At 36.4% G+C, this 13,457-nt stretch overlaps 1 protein-coding gene across 11 annotated transcripts in view; it reads right to left on the minus strand.

Annotated features, from left to right (window-relative positions):
* Nucleotides 1-13,457, minus strand: part of ARID1B (AT-rich interaction domain 1B) — a 398,476-nt gene that overhangs the window by 157,972 nt on the left and 227,047 nt on the right. The gene's annotated exons all lie outside the window — the stretch shown is intronic.

Genomic DNA, 13,457 nt, shown 5'->3' on the forward strand with positions numbered 1-13,457 from the left:
GTAGGTGTTTTAGGTAGAAAGCGCACAGGCCTATCCAATGTATCTTGGTGTGACACAATTGGACTCTTCTCTTGGGAGAAGGAACTACAGAAAGGAAGATCATTTCAGTAAGACTACCATCCAGTATGAAAGTAAAGGGGTGAAAAAACAAATAAGGAACAAATTATATTCTCAACTGCTTTACAGAAAGTGAGGCTCACCCACCACCTGGTTCCTGACAGAGCTGCCTGGCGCACAGCACAGGAGAAACGCATGAGTAAGCACTGAGACAACGAGCAGCCTCACTGGGATGAAAACCATATGCTGCTGATACCAAATGTGACTTTAGGCTAAAAGTGAAATGTCAATCAACTCTAGCACAAAATCATTGTAAAATTCACTGACAGCATTTCTGTTGATACTTTGTTTTCCAAAGCTAATTGTCAGATTTAGAAACAAGATCTTATTATAGACTTTTTAAGAGAAAAAAAACACAACAGTTACTTGCAATTTAAATGTGTGTGAATTTCCTCAAGTCCTGCCTTTCACAACACTAGGTTATTAACCTCCAATATCCTACGTTACAGTCTTTAATCAACATTGCAGGTTTTAGTTCATGGGAAAGCACAAACAACAACTTCCCTGAATCTTAACTACTATGACCACTGTGACATTTACACCTGAATTACACACACAGACCATATCTGCACACCTCAGTGTTAGGTACATTCATTCTTGATGTGATATTTTAATACACATACAGGTATTTTAAAAATGTAACTTTAAATCTGCAAAACCATCTCCACAGTGAGTTCTGCATTCACTTAATGTATTGTAAAAAGATAAAGTAGCACGAAAATTCAATAGCAAGTAGAAATCTGTTTAAAGATACAGCTTTACTGACTTAACAGCTTGAGATGACATCACACCAAGCTTCCCAGAGGAATATGGGGACTTCCCAGGTGGCCATGGCAGTGGCTAAAGACAAAAACAGACCTTGGCAGAGGACGGAGGTGAATTTCAAAAGGTCACCCTCACCTCCACCCCAGATTCTATCTCCAGCAGGGCTCGAAGAGGTGTTTTGAAATTCTTAAGTATTAATCAACTGAATTAAAGTTAACTTAAAAAAATTATGTTTTGTTCAAAAGCACTATGGTTTAAATACATATGCACTCTAGTTCAGTATCCTTTATATTTTGTTTCTGTAAAATTTTAATCTCGATACCTACAGAAAAACAGCTGATTTTACAAACATGAAGTTAACCTCAATTTAATAAAAACGAAAGATCAATGTCACAGAAAGGTTTTCATGTTGGATCTCAGAGCATTTTTACCTAAGTTGGAAGGAATCCCCCTCTAGTGGGAGTAAGGGAGTATTTCAACCTTCACACATAATTTACAGGTAGTAGTCATTCAACTTAACTATCAACAGAAATGTTAGGCTTTTGTTCATTTTGCCCTAAATTTGAATCTTTAAAAAAAAAAGAAAAACAATAAGTATTTTATATTTCACAAGCCAAAAACACCTGTAATTCCTATATACAAATTAGAAGTTGATTTGTATTTACCTGATAGGATTTTAGTTATTAGTCAACCAACACCATCAAATTTGATTTGGCTATAAAGTAGTCACAATTTTAAGTTATAACAAAAAATGTACAACTGGAAAAAATCAGTACATTCTCAGTGGAAAGATGTACTAACACGGTGGGAGGGCAGAATGCTGCCAGGGCGCATTTACCTGAGCCATCACCAAGCCTTTCTGGATATTTACTACCTGCAATGGATGCCCTGTGCTTAGCGCTGTAAGAGAGAAAAGTGATGCGTTTCACTGAGGTATTGACACCTAGGTGAACTGTACCTAAACATTCATTTAGAAAATGAATTCAAATTCAGAAATGAGCGGAGGAGAGTATTAACGGTGTTGTCTGTTCTTTTTAAACTTCAGTTTGGGGAGATTTAAAACTGACAGTTTTATAAAATCATCAAGAAAAAAGATCAGGGGCGGCCGGATGGCTCAGTTTGTTAGAGCACGAGCTCTTAACAACAAGGTTGCTGGTTCAGTGCCCACATGGGATGGTGGGCTGCACCCCACCCTGCAACGAAAGATTGAAAACAGCAACTACACTTGGAGCTGAGCTGCGCCCTCCACAACTAGATTGAAGGACAACGACCTGGACCTGATGGGCCCTGGAGAAACACACTGTTCCCCAAAATTCCCCAATAAAATAAAATAAAAACACAAAAACCAAAAACCAAAACCCTGCGTTTGGACTCTAAGAAGAAAAAGGAAAAAAGGTCACAGGTTTTATGAAACATAAAATTCAGACATAATAAACAATGTTCTCCTTCTCCACACAAACAAAGATAACTGATACCCTGATGAGAGGCAAACCTGACCTCAGCGGTGAGAGGACTTGTCAGGGGTCCTGAGGTATAAGGTGTGAGATGTGTATGTAGGCTAACAAAGCAGAGACTTCCTAAGTCCAACATAAGGACTTAGGAAGTTTCCAGCAAATCACACTTGCTTCAAATGATGCTACAGTCAACACTTTATCACACAAATACTGAAAAGAATTCCATTTGTAGAAAACTTCTAAAATCACTGTAAAATTTCAATCCAAGTAGTTCAACAACAGCTAAGCAATTCACAGTTCTTCCACTCCACTCAAGAACAAAACCCATCATTTGGCTTCTCTCTCTCTCAATTACTCTAATAAGCCCTACCTTGGCCAAAAATAAAACAAACCACTTTAATTTCCAATCATTCCATTAAGAAAATCGGGGAAATGTGAATTAATGCATTTGGAAGTAAAACTGGTTGTACATTTTTCTTTTTTGAATCACTTTCAAAGTCCTTTTTATTTTTACCTCTAAAGCAGAGAATACTAATATCCAGCAGCAAAATTATGTCCCATTTTAATAAAAATTTTTTTTCTAATATCAGGATTATACTGTCACAAAAAGAAAAGTGAGAAATGACGATTTATCATCACATATAAATAATCTTATTCATAATTAAAGGAATGTAAATAAAACTCCCAACATTCTTATGTTTTTCTCACAACACCTTAGTAAAGATTAAAAATTTTGATGATTACAATGTTGAAAAAGGTGTGGGAAATCACTGAAACCATAGCCTTGCACTGATGATGAGAACTTACATTAAAACAAGTGCAAGTTGGCAGTACCCATCACAATGCACTCACACGATTCAGTGTTAACCCAAGTCCACTAATATTCAAGTGCAAAACTAAAAGATTTATAAAACTGTTTACCAGAGTTGTTTGTAACAGTAAAAAGCTGAAACCAAATGTCCATCAACCAAATGTCCATCAACAAGGGAGTGTTCAATAAATGATCGTACAGCCAAGCAATAGAATATTATGCTGCTGCTAACAAGGAGGTAAATCTCTGTGTGTGGATAAGGCGAGATTTCTATGCTATTACATTACATGAAAAGAATCAGAACAGTTACAGAGTAACCTAACATTGGTGTTTTAAGGAAAGTAGGGTAGGGTAGGTATACTTGTACTCAAATGTTTGATATACATAGACCACACTTCTGGAAAGATATTCAAGAAACAAATAAATGATTATCTCAAGGGGGGAAACATTTTTCATTGCATTTACAAAGTAAGAATTTTTTTGGCCAAGTGTATGTGTTTCTTGTTCAATTAAAAGTAATTAGTTAATAAAATAAGCCAACAATAACTTTAAAATATTGCTCAATGTCAACAGTAGTCATTGAAATGAAAGTAAACATCTTATCTTTCAAGGTGGTAAAGATAAAAAACGGAGTAGTCAATGCTTGTGTGTATAATCAGATTCCCAGACAGTTGGCCTGGGTATGTCAGTAAGAACAGCCCCAGAAAACAATTTCCCACTATACATCTGTAGCCCAAATATGTTCATGCCCATTTACTCAGTAATCAATTTGCTAGAGAAAGAAATCTTTGTGACTTAATTTGTCGTCAACTATTTCTACGCTAAGTATTTGTACTACATCATTATTTGAAATAACAGACAGATCAGAAAAATGTACAAAAATAGGGAATGGTTAAATAAAGTATGGTATATTTATATGCTAGATCATTACATAATCATACAAACTCAGTTTTCAGGAAATATTTTATAATATAGGAAAATGCTTATAACATTTCAAATTTTAAAAGTAGAATAAAAAACAGAAATTCAATATTATAAATATTCAAATCTGTTCATTTGTTTCCTCCATGCCTTCTAGAATAAGTGCCATTCTGGAAAGTGTCTTCCCCACTCCAGGATTTCTGAAATACCCATTCATGTTTTCTTTTAACACATTTGATTATACTATTTTTACATTTAAATATTTGATCCATCTATAACTTATTCTGAAATAACAAGAGAAGAGGTGACTCAGTTTTAATTTTCCATTTGAATAACTGTGATGCAGAATAATCCCTCACTTTCTCCGGTAACCAGAAATACCATGTCTTCACCATAATTAAACATTAAAATTATATAAATTTTGCCTCCAATTCCAGGTAGGGATGGAAAAGCAAAATTACCGTGAGGTATTCAACTCAACGGGAGATGGGAGTAAGAGGGAGGAGACTGAGAATAATCAACAAGAACCTGATGGAATTTGCAGTCACAACATTCGTCCACAAGCGAATTACTAAGAATTCAGATGCTCTCGGGAAAAACAGTTTTTGCCTAAATAATTCAAAAGGACTAAAATACTAGTTTCCTTACAAAAACTGCTGTGTCTGCTGTCTGCTTTGGTTGGGCCAAAAAGATCAATATAACAACTAGAAGCAATTCAATGAAGCACTTTCACCTACACTAAGGAGAAGCAGATTCTTAAATAAATTGCTCAAAACCATGTCCCAGTATTTGTGACAACTGAAATTTCAGGACAATCCCCTTCCCAGGTCTCTCCCCCTAGAGCTCACACTGAGATTCAAAGTTTTAATTATAGCAAGCAAGTTGTCTTGTCTTTTTATTATTATTGTTATTTCTTACTGCTAATATTACCATTATCCTACTTTGTTGTCCATTAAAAAAAATAAACGCTTAAAAAAAAACATGTGAAACCTTGCCAGCATTCTTCTCCTACTTACTAATTCTCCTCATTCTCCTTATTAGGACGTACACGCCACATGACAGCTCAAGGACACAGCTTGCTAAAACTGCTCAGCGTTTGGTCAGCTGGTAACAGAACACACAAGGATCTTCTCCGTTAAAGGCTACTGTGCAGAACAACCATTCTCTCAATGAATTTAAAATAACTACAAACTTGTCCCTCTATAAGGCACCAATAAATATTAGTAACAATGATAAATTTCATCTATACAACCAAAAAGCATTTCTGTTAATACCATGTATTTCATTTCAAGACAAACAATGGCTATGTGCTAATTACATACTTCACTACAGTGTTCTGCTCACATTATCTTCTATACTAGGATGTCGTTAGCTGTGTCTTCATATCCTAGGCTATTCGATTTAACACAAAGGTTGTCATCATTGTGGTCACACTCCTCTTTCTAATTATGTTCTCCAGCTGAGTGAGGATAGGCTGACTTAATGACGTGATTCAGAGAGAAGACACCTTGAGGGCAGAACAGTGTGCAAAAATAGCCACCACTCTGCAATATGACTTTATGGCCCCTTCCATCAAAAGATGGGAGTCCACTTCTCTGCTCCTTTCATCTGGGTTGGACATGTGATTCGCTTGGTCAGTAGAATGCAGCAACAGGAATCACGCTGTGCCACTTCCAAGTCTAAGGTTCAAGAGTCAATGCATACTTCTAATTATCCTCTTGAAAGTCAACTGGCCACCATGTGAACAAGCCCAGGCTAGTCGGAGGAAAAGAGACATATGGTTCTGTCACCACGTCACCTTACCCAAGAGCCAGTCAACTCCAAGAAGTCGAGCCACTTGGGTGAACAGAAGATTGAAAAAGGGAGGAGCCTAGCAGAAACCAGAACTACCCCTTCAGTCCCCAGCCAAACTGTCATACTGTAGGGCTGTGAGCTACATACATGGTGGTTGTTCTGAGCACTAAGTGATGGGTTGGTTTGTGGCATAGCAAAAGCTGACTGACACGTTGTACAGCTTTAAATAAAAGAACTGTAGATGTCCTACATTCACCTGCAGAGTTTACCTGCAGGCAAACACACTGATACTAAAGGCAGTTCTGAAAGCACTTATAGTAACTACACAGCCAAGTCCCTCCTCCATCTCCACCCCCTATTTGAAACTTTCCAAGACCATACAGTCTATCTCAGTTCTTTCCTATGGCCCACAGGAAGCTAGTGTGGCTCCTGCTTGCCTCACTGGTCCCTTCCTACTGTGTACAATGTTTCAGCTGCACTGGCTTTCTCTCTGTTCCTCAAAATGACTCACTCTCACCTCAGGACCTTTGCACTTGCTGTCCCATTCTCTTGGAACACTCTGCTACCACACTTCCCTATTACTGCTCTCTTCTCATCACTCACACCTCTGTTTAAAGGTTGCCTCCACACAGCCCCTCTCCCTCTCTTGTATTACTACCTGAAATTTGCTTGTTTATCCCTTTACTAAAATGTAAACTCCACAACAGCAGGGACCAGTCTCATTCACGGTTGTATGTTTCTTACCTAGAATAGTGCCTGGAATAGAGTAGGGGCTCAATAAATAACTGTTGAATGAATAAGTGTGCATGAATGAATGTTGAGGGCTGTTAACACCATAACATATAAATATATGTTTATTAACCCATTTGATACAGCTCATCATGCCACAGGTATAGATGTTACAAGGTGTAAAACACGCTCCACCTGTTGTAACCATGGAAGTCAAAGTCTTATGTACCATTTCGCTGATGACATGCACACATGCATTACATACAAGTGTTTTAAAAAAACAAAACCCAGTTTTGCTATATTTAATGGTGATATATATACATTGGATGCATTTGTCTCTCTAGCCAAGAGTAAAGTTTAAATTCCTTTAAAAAGATTAGGTTTTTTAAAGTTATGGCAATGGAGGAAGTATGTTGCTCAGATAGATCTTTTCTCCCTTTTTTTCTGAATTAAATAATAATGATTCTTTTAGAATGTACTGTACCAAGGAATGACTACAGTAAATATTTTATAAGGAACACATACGGTTCACAATCCTTCCAAAGTAAAGTTTTTAAAAGGCAATTTCAATGATTTGAGTTCTGTATCTCAGCTGCTTGACTGCAGCTCAGCAAGCAGATGTAAGAGGCCCCTTCACAGGCTGCAGGTGCTCGCTGTGCAGGACCCTGGTGGATGTACACTGCACAGAGCACCGCCAGCACTGAGAAGGCTAATCCCATGTCTTCTCGCTCACAGTACCACGCCTATTCCACAGATGGTCTCCTGGAGACAAAGTGGGAGAGGAGCCCTAGTGTAGGCCCGTCGGCTACACATTTGTCCATGTGGGGGCACTCAGAATGCCCTAAAGAAATCACATGTATGCAAGTTCATCATTTGTACACTGCCGGTGTTTATCAAGAAATATGGGGTATGGAACCATGAAAAATATAGACCAATATGTATGGATGGATTTAGGATTTCATTTGTTTTTTCTAACTCAATCATGTATATACAAATAATGTAAATTTGTAAACAAAACTTTTGAAAACAGATCAGACTTTTAATAAAAGCAACGCTTTCATATTTACCTTTAGCTCTTCCTGTAAGTCATATTTTATTAAAGAAAGTATATTATGGTAAAACACTAATTGTTCATTACATCATCACTTCTGTGTGATTGCTTTTTCTTTATTCAAGTTAACATCTGTTTCTTATTAACATTTTCTATACTTATTCATAAGTTCTAAGAGGTTGATGAAGGAAAATATAAAAGTTATAGAAGTCCACGCAGTTCAAAAGCTTAAAACTTTTGAATATTTGGTGGGTGGAATTTTACCTAAAGTTTATAAAAAGTAAGATAATACTATTATCTCATCTTCCATGGCGTCATACACATTGTAAGTTCTGTTATAATTCAATGTTATTTTAAGCAGTACTTCCCTCTATACCCAAGTATCTACTCATTCATATGTAAAATGATATACAAAGTTTATCAAATTTACTATATTTATACTATATTCACAAATTTACTATATTATACTCCAATTAATTCAAATGCTCTAGAAACATAAGCCAGTCATATAAACCTGGTTTTCTAATTTTAATTACATTCCATAAAGAGGAAAATTTCGTATTTTAAAAAGAACTGGAAAAATCTACTAAGGTAATAAAATTTGAAAATTTAGCTCAAGTACTATCTGGCCATATGTACTTAACCCCCTCTCCCAGTCCCACCCACCATTAAGGTCCGCTCAGAAAAGCAAACTGCAAATTGTTATACACCATTGACAGGCTGTGGAGACCCACAGGCAAAGGCTACGTAAAGTTATCACCGTCTAAGGGTAGAAGGTACAACAAAGATGACTTTAACTATTAGATGAGAAGGAAAAGGTGTTTTAAAACAGAAACATTTTTAGATCAACAAATTACACTTCTATTACTGCCCCCAAATGGCTGTTTGCACAGTATTAATTTGATTCCGAGCCATTGATTTCTTTTTCTGCTGCTCTCTCCCCTGTCCACACGTCGCTGGCCCCCCAGCTATCACCAGGGTCTGCACGAAAGAAAAATGACAGATGAAAAACTTCTGTTTTACCCTAAAATACTTCTAACCAAAACATACTGGTTTTATAAACACTGAAATAGCGGTTACAATCAGACTTTTACGACAGTGCACCTTTAAAGCCTTTCAAAGTTTAAATTAAATTGCTTAGGACTATTTTGATTACCAACTGTAACAGGACAACTCAGTAAAAGAGAAAAAGAATATGAGGTCAGTTATATTTAAATTTAACCATAAACCTTTACCTTTTGGCTTAAAACTGATTCTTGTTTTAGATGGGACTTATTTTGAAGAATCTATTTGTTTAAGTAAACTAGTAACTGCAAAACTAAGACGTCCAAGGAAGGCAGCTGCTTGTTACTTCTCATAGTTCTTTAAAGTGCTCGCTTTTCTTCCAAAGCACCTAAACTGACTCCACACCAATCGTGTGGCCTCCTTCGTTTTGTCACATAAACTGTTTAAGATTAGTCTTATCTAATGGCAACAATAACGAAAATTTTAAACCAAGAGTGTAAGTATGTGAGGAAACTGAAGCTAGTACAGGAAGTTCTGGAAGAGGCAAATTAAGAAAAAAGAGTTGATGTTTTCAAGGCAAATAACTGTCAGCATACCACTATTCCATTCTGCCCGTCTTTCTCTCTCCAAAATAAGCATATCTTCTAAAGAAAAAAAAAAAAGAAAAGAAAAAAAAAACTGTACAAGAAAAAGAGGAAGCCTTCAAAAATAAGTACCAGTTGTGTGAAAAAAATTTTGCTACTGAGTTTCTTTTAATGGCATTTTGAGTTTAAAATTGTTCAGTATCAATCTTCTAGAATAAAGGGCCATAAACGCCTTGCCGCTAAAGAATCTCTAGTCTTGTAGAGTCAAAAAATATTGGTAATTCAAGAGATGGGTATTTTAGTATAGAAAATAGGAAGATAATTACACTCATCTGCTCACTTGAGAGCTGGGTGCCTGTGGACACACAAAGCTAAGGTTAGACTGGAAGTAATGAACAGAAACCTGAAACGGCACGACTACGGAACTAAGACTGGCCCCAAGGAGAAGGCAGACGCCACACTTCTTAGTGACACTCATCTGTAACTGCTTTATTAAGAAAAACCACTACCTATCAAGGGGCATGTCTTGACATGAAATAATAAAGTCGCTTTTTAAAATGCTAGTGACATGATTACAGTACCCCCCCTAAAAAATAAATGACCAAGGAGGAACTCTCTGCTTCTACCATAGGAAACAGTATTCTGTGGCAAAAGAAAATAGGAGTAATTTGTTTAAAAACATGGGATTCAAATACGAGAACTGATTTTTAAAACATAATCTATTGCAACAAAATAATGCAACCCCTTTAGTAAGAGTTTGACAGTTTCTGATAAGGTAAAAGTAGTCTCAACACATGATCCAGAAAGACACTTCCAGGGATTTACCACCATGAACGAAATGAAAACATGTTCACATGGAAACCCGCACGAGAAGGTTTATAGAGGCTTTATTCGTAATTGTCAAAAACTGCAAACAACCCAAATGTCTATCAAGTGGTGAATGGATAAACATAATATGGACCACATCCATACGACAGAAAACTAGTCACCAACAAAAAAGGAATTAATTACCGATATAAGCAACTACATGAATGAGTTATTAAGTAAAAGAAACAAGATTCAAGAGGCTATCTACTGTATGATTCCATTTCTTTGACATTCTGTAAAAAGCAAAACTACAAGGAAGGAAAACAGAACAGTGGTTGGCAGGAGCTGGGTATAGAGGGAGGGGCTGGCTATAAAGGGTCAAGGAGAAAGTGCTGGGACTGCTGCTAACGCTGCATCAGAAACGTTCTAAGGTTCCATTAGAACACTATTGTTTACATATTATCCTGTTTTGCATTTCACCACATAGTAATCCATGGTACTCAGAAAATGTGAGCTTTTCTAAATATACAGACTAGAATTAAAACAATATTCCATAGTTTCTCATGTTAAAAATACCTTTGATTTTCATTGCACAGTATACCTTTTGTTCTGTTTTGATAAGGTATTCTAGATCATAAAGTTGAAATTTTCAGTTGATTTCTAGAGATTTCCTGTGTGACTTGGGGATTGCTAGAGTTTTCTATGGGGGCTAGGGGGTTGGGATTTTTTGGTAAGGAAGAACTATAGGTTGTTTTTTGAAGATAGAAAGGGATTACGTGTCTAATGAAAATCTTTGTTATTTAATATAATTGCATATAAATTTGAACTTCAACATGAAAACCAGGAAATCAACATAAAACCAAACTACAGTCAAAACTAAAAGTAGTATGTACACGTTGAGACATGAAAATATTATACAACCTTCAAATCAAAACTACAGCAACATTAAAGTAGTATGTACAAGTTAAGACAAGAAAATATTATACAACCTTCAGATCTGAAGCATGACGCTTACCTCTTCATAACAGTGCCTTCACTTATTGCTCAGAAAGTTTTAAGTCCAATTTTTAAAATTCAGATCTTAAAAAACAAACAAACAAAACTCTTAAAGGATCATATATTTACGTATCTTTGGTAAGTCAGTCCCAATAACTCTAAGAGATGTATGAGGAAATTCAGTTACTGAGCTTATTATACCATGAAACTACTTTATACTTAGAAGGCAGCAGAAAGCTTGAAATACAGTCTCAAGGTTGAAAAACTGGATTTTTGGTCTGATACCTCTAGTCTCAGGATGCACTTTTAACACTTTTACATTAAGTACACTTGATTTTGTTCACAGAAATCCTTTACAGCTTTTTAAACAAAAATGAGGTTTCTGAAATAAACAATGTGCAGCCAAACTTAAAAGAAACTAGGTCCTTGGCAGTAACATTTATGTCATGTTTTACCAAGAGTTTATAAACAACTCTGGCCAAGGATTTCCAGTGGATTAAATTTTTGCCTAGACCAGTGGTTCTCAACCCTGAAAAATTTTGCGTGCATACTCTTCCCCCAACCCAGTGGACATCTGGCAATTTTTAGAGACATTTTTGGTCATCACAGTTGGGGGGTAGGGTGAGGTCTGCTCCTGATATCTAGTGGGCAAATACTACAATGCACAGGATAGCTTCTGTACAACAATGAATTATCGGGCCCAAAATGTCAACGGTACCAAAGCCAAGAAACCCTAGTCTAGATATGGGAAGTCCCAACTACTAATATTCACAAGTGTAAGCACATTAAGACTTGATTCAAATAATTTTATCCACAGAATATAGTGTTTGGGATGAAAGGCAGCTCAACTGCTGAAACAGTTAAACTGGGTATCACTGTGTACTTGGTACAAAGGCTATAGAACCAGGTTCCACAAAGCAGAACTACTGAAGTAAAATGTTGCAAAACAAATTTTTCCTCCAAAAAGAATCTCTTCAGTTCAGTGACAACTCTGCACAGGTGGATAAGTCTACCTTTATGAAATGTGAGCTCAATGCCATATTTTATTTTTAAAACAGGGGGTGGGGAGTTTTACCAATTACTATAATTAATATACAAATTCACTGTTTTAAAAAATAGGGAACTGGGTAAAAGTGGAAAGTAAATAAATCTGAGATCACTAACACCTGTTAACACATGTGTATGCATGTGTTTTCATGTGTGTATCTTATCTACAATCTAAATGCAAAATTAGTCCAATCAGATATTGACTCAAAATCTCATTTGAATCTATTATTTATTTCAAGATTCACTCTGAAAAACCTGGGGGAGTGTAGGACTCTCACTCACTAGGATATTTGGTAGGCAAAGTACAACGTCAGAATTTGCCATAAACCAGGCAAAGGCCCAGAACAAACAGAAACCGTCTTGAAGAGAGTGGGCATAACAGGCAGTCCAAACTGGCATGTCTTATGCTAGACACTTATTTGGGTTACGATTTTAAAATCCAAGACTTTCTGGATAACACTGGCATGGTGACTCTTAAGTAAAGCCTGACGTACCTATAAGTTCAAATGCATTTTCACCAATGGGGTTGGGCGGTGCCCATATAACCGTCGAATATACTGGGAGGATGAGAAGTGAAACTGTTGTTTATTCAATTCATGTTATACTGTTTTCAAATTCCATCAGCTTATGTCAAAGTTTGTTCTGTGTTCTTTTCTAATTACTATGTAAGTGTCATTTCTGAAATACACGGCCTTTGCATCAATTCAGTATTTACAGAGCTAGGGAGTTAAGAGCTCGTCAACCCCAAACTCAATGACCTGAATCAATTTTACCACTATTACACAGATTGTAGCTCAAAACCTAAAAAGAGCTGCCTAACCTTGGCCCACTGACAGTCACCAGTGACAGTTTATCCTAATACTGCATCTGCTCTTTGCACTCACGCTAATGTGAGGAGGAGAGTACAGTAGTGTGCACCTTGGTGTGTGACTCACCCTTTTTAACAAAGCACTCAAACAAATAAGGATTTAACTTAATTTAAAATGGAACTGGTAAGTGTCATAAGGGAGCAGTAACAATCAGGTTAGAAATGTTGCTACTGTAATCTATCGTTTTTATAAAATTCCTCATTTGTATATATGTCACAGTTGAAAATATTACACATATTCATCTATGCAGCTAAAATTATAACATTATAAGGCATAAAGGCAAACAGAAGTACATTAATATTCAGAACTCCTATTCAAGGCCATTTTTCTATATTCCTCAAACCACTCATTTCTTAGATTCTGCCTCTACATCAATACTGATTAACTCAAAACTACATTCCCATAACAGATCCTCTATTCAATTTCCAGGACTCCAAAATAAAGTTGATTTGCGTGAAAGAGAGGAAACAGAACTCCCCTATACTTAATAGTAAGTTATTTACATAA

The sequence above is a fragment of the Rhinolophus sinicus genome, chromosome 2, assembly GCF_057876585.1.
Source record: "Rhinolophus sinicus isolate RSI-liver-muscle chromosome 2, RSI-T2T, whole genome shotgun sequence".
Lineage (NCBI taxonomy): Eukaryota > Metazoa > Chordata > Mammalia > Chiroptera > Rhinolophidae > Rhinolophus > Rhinolophus sinicus.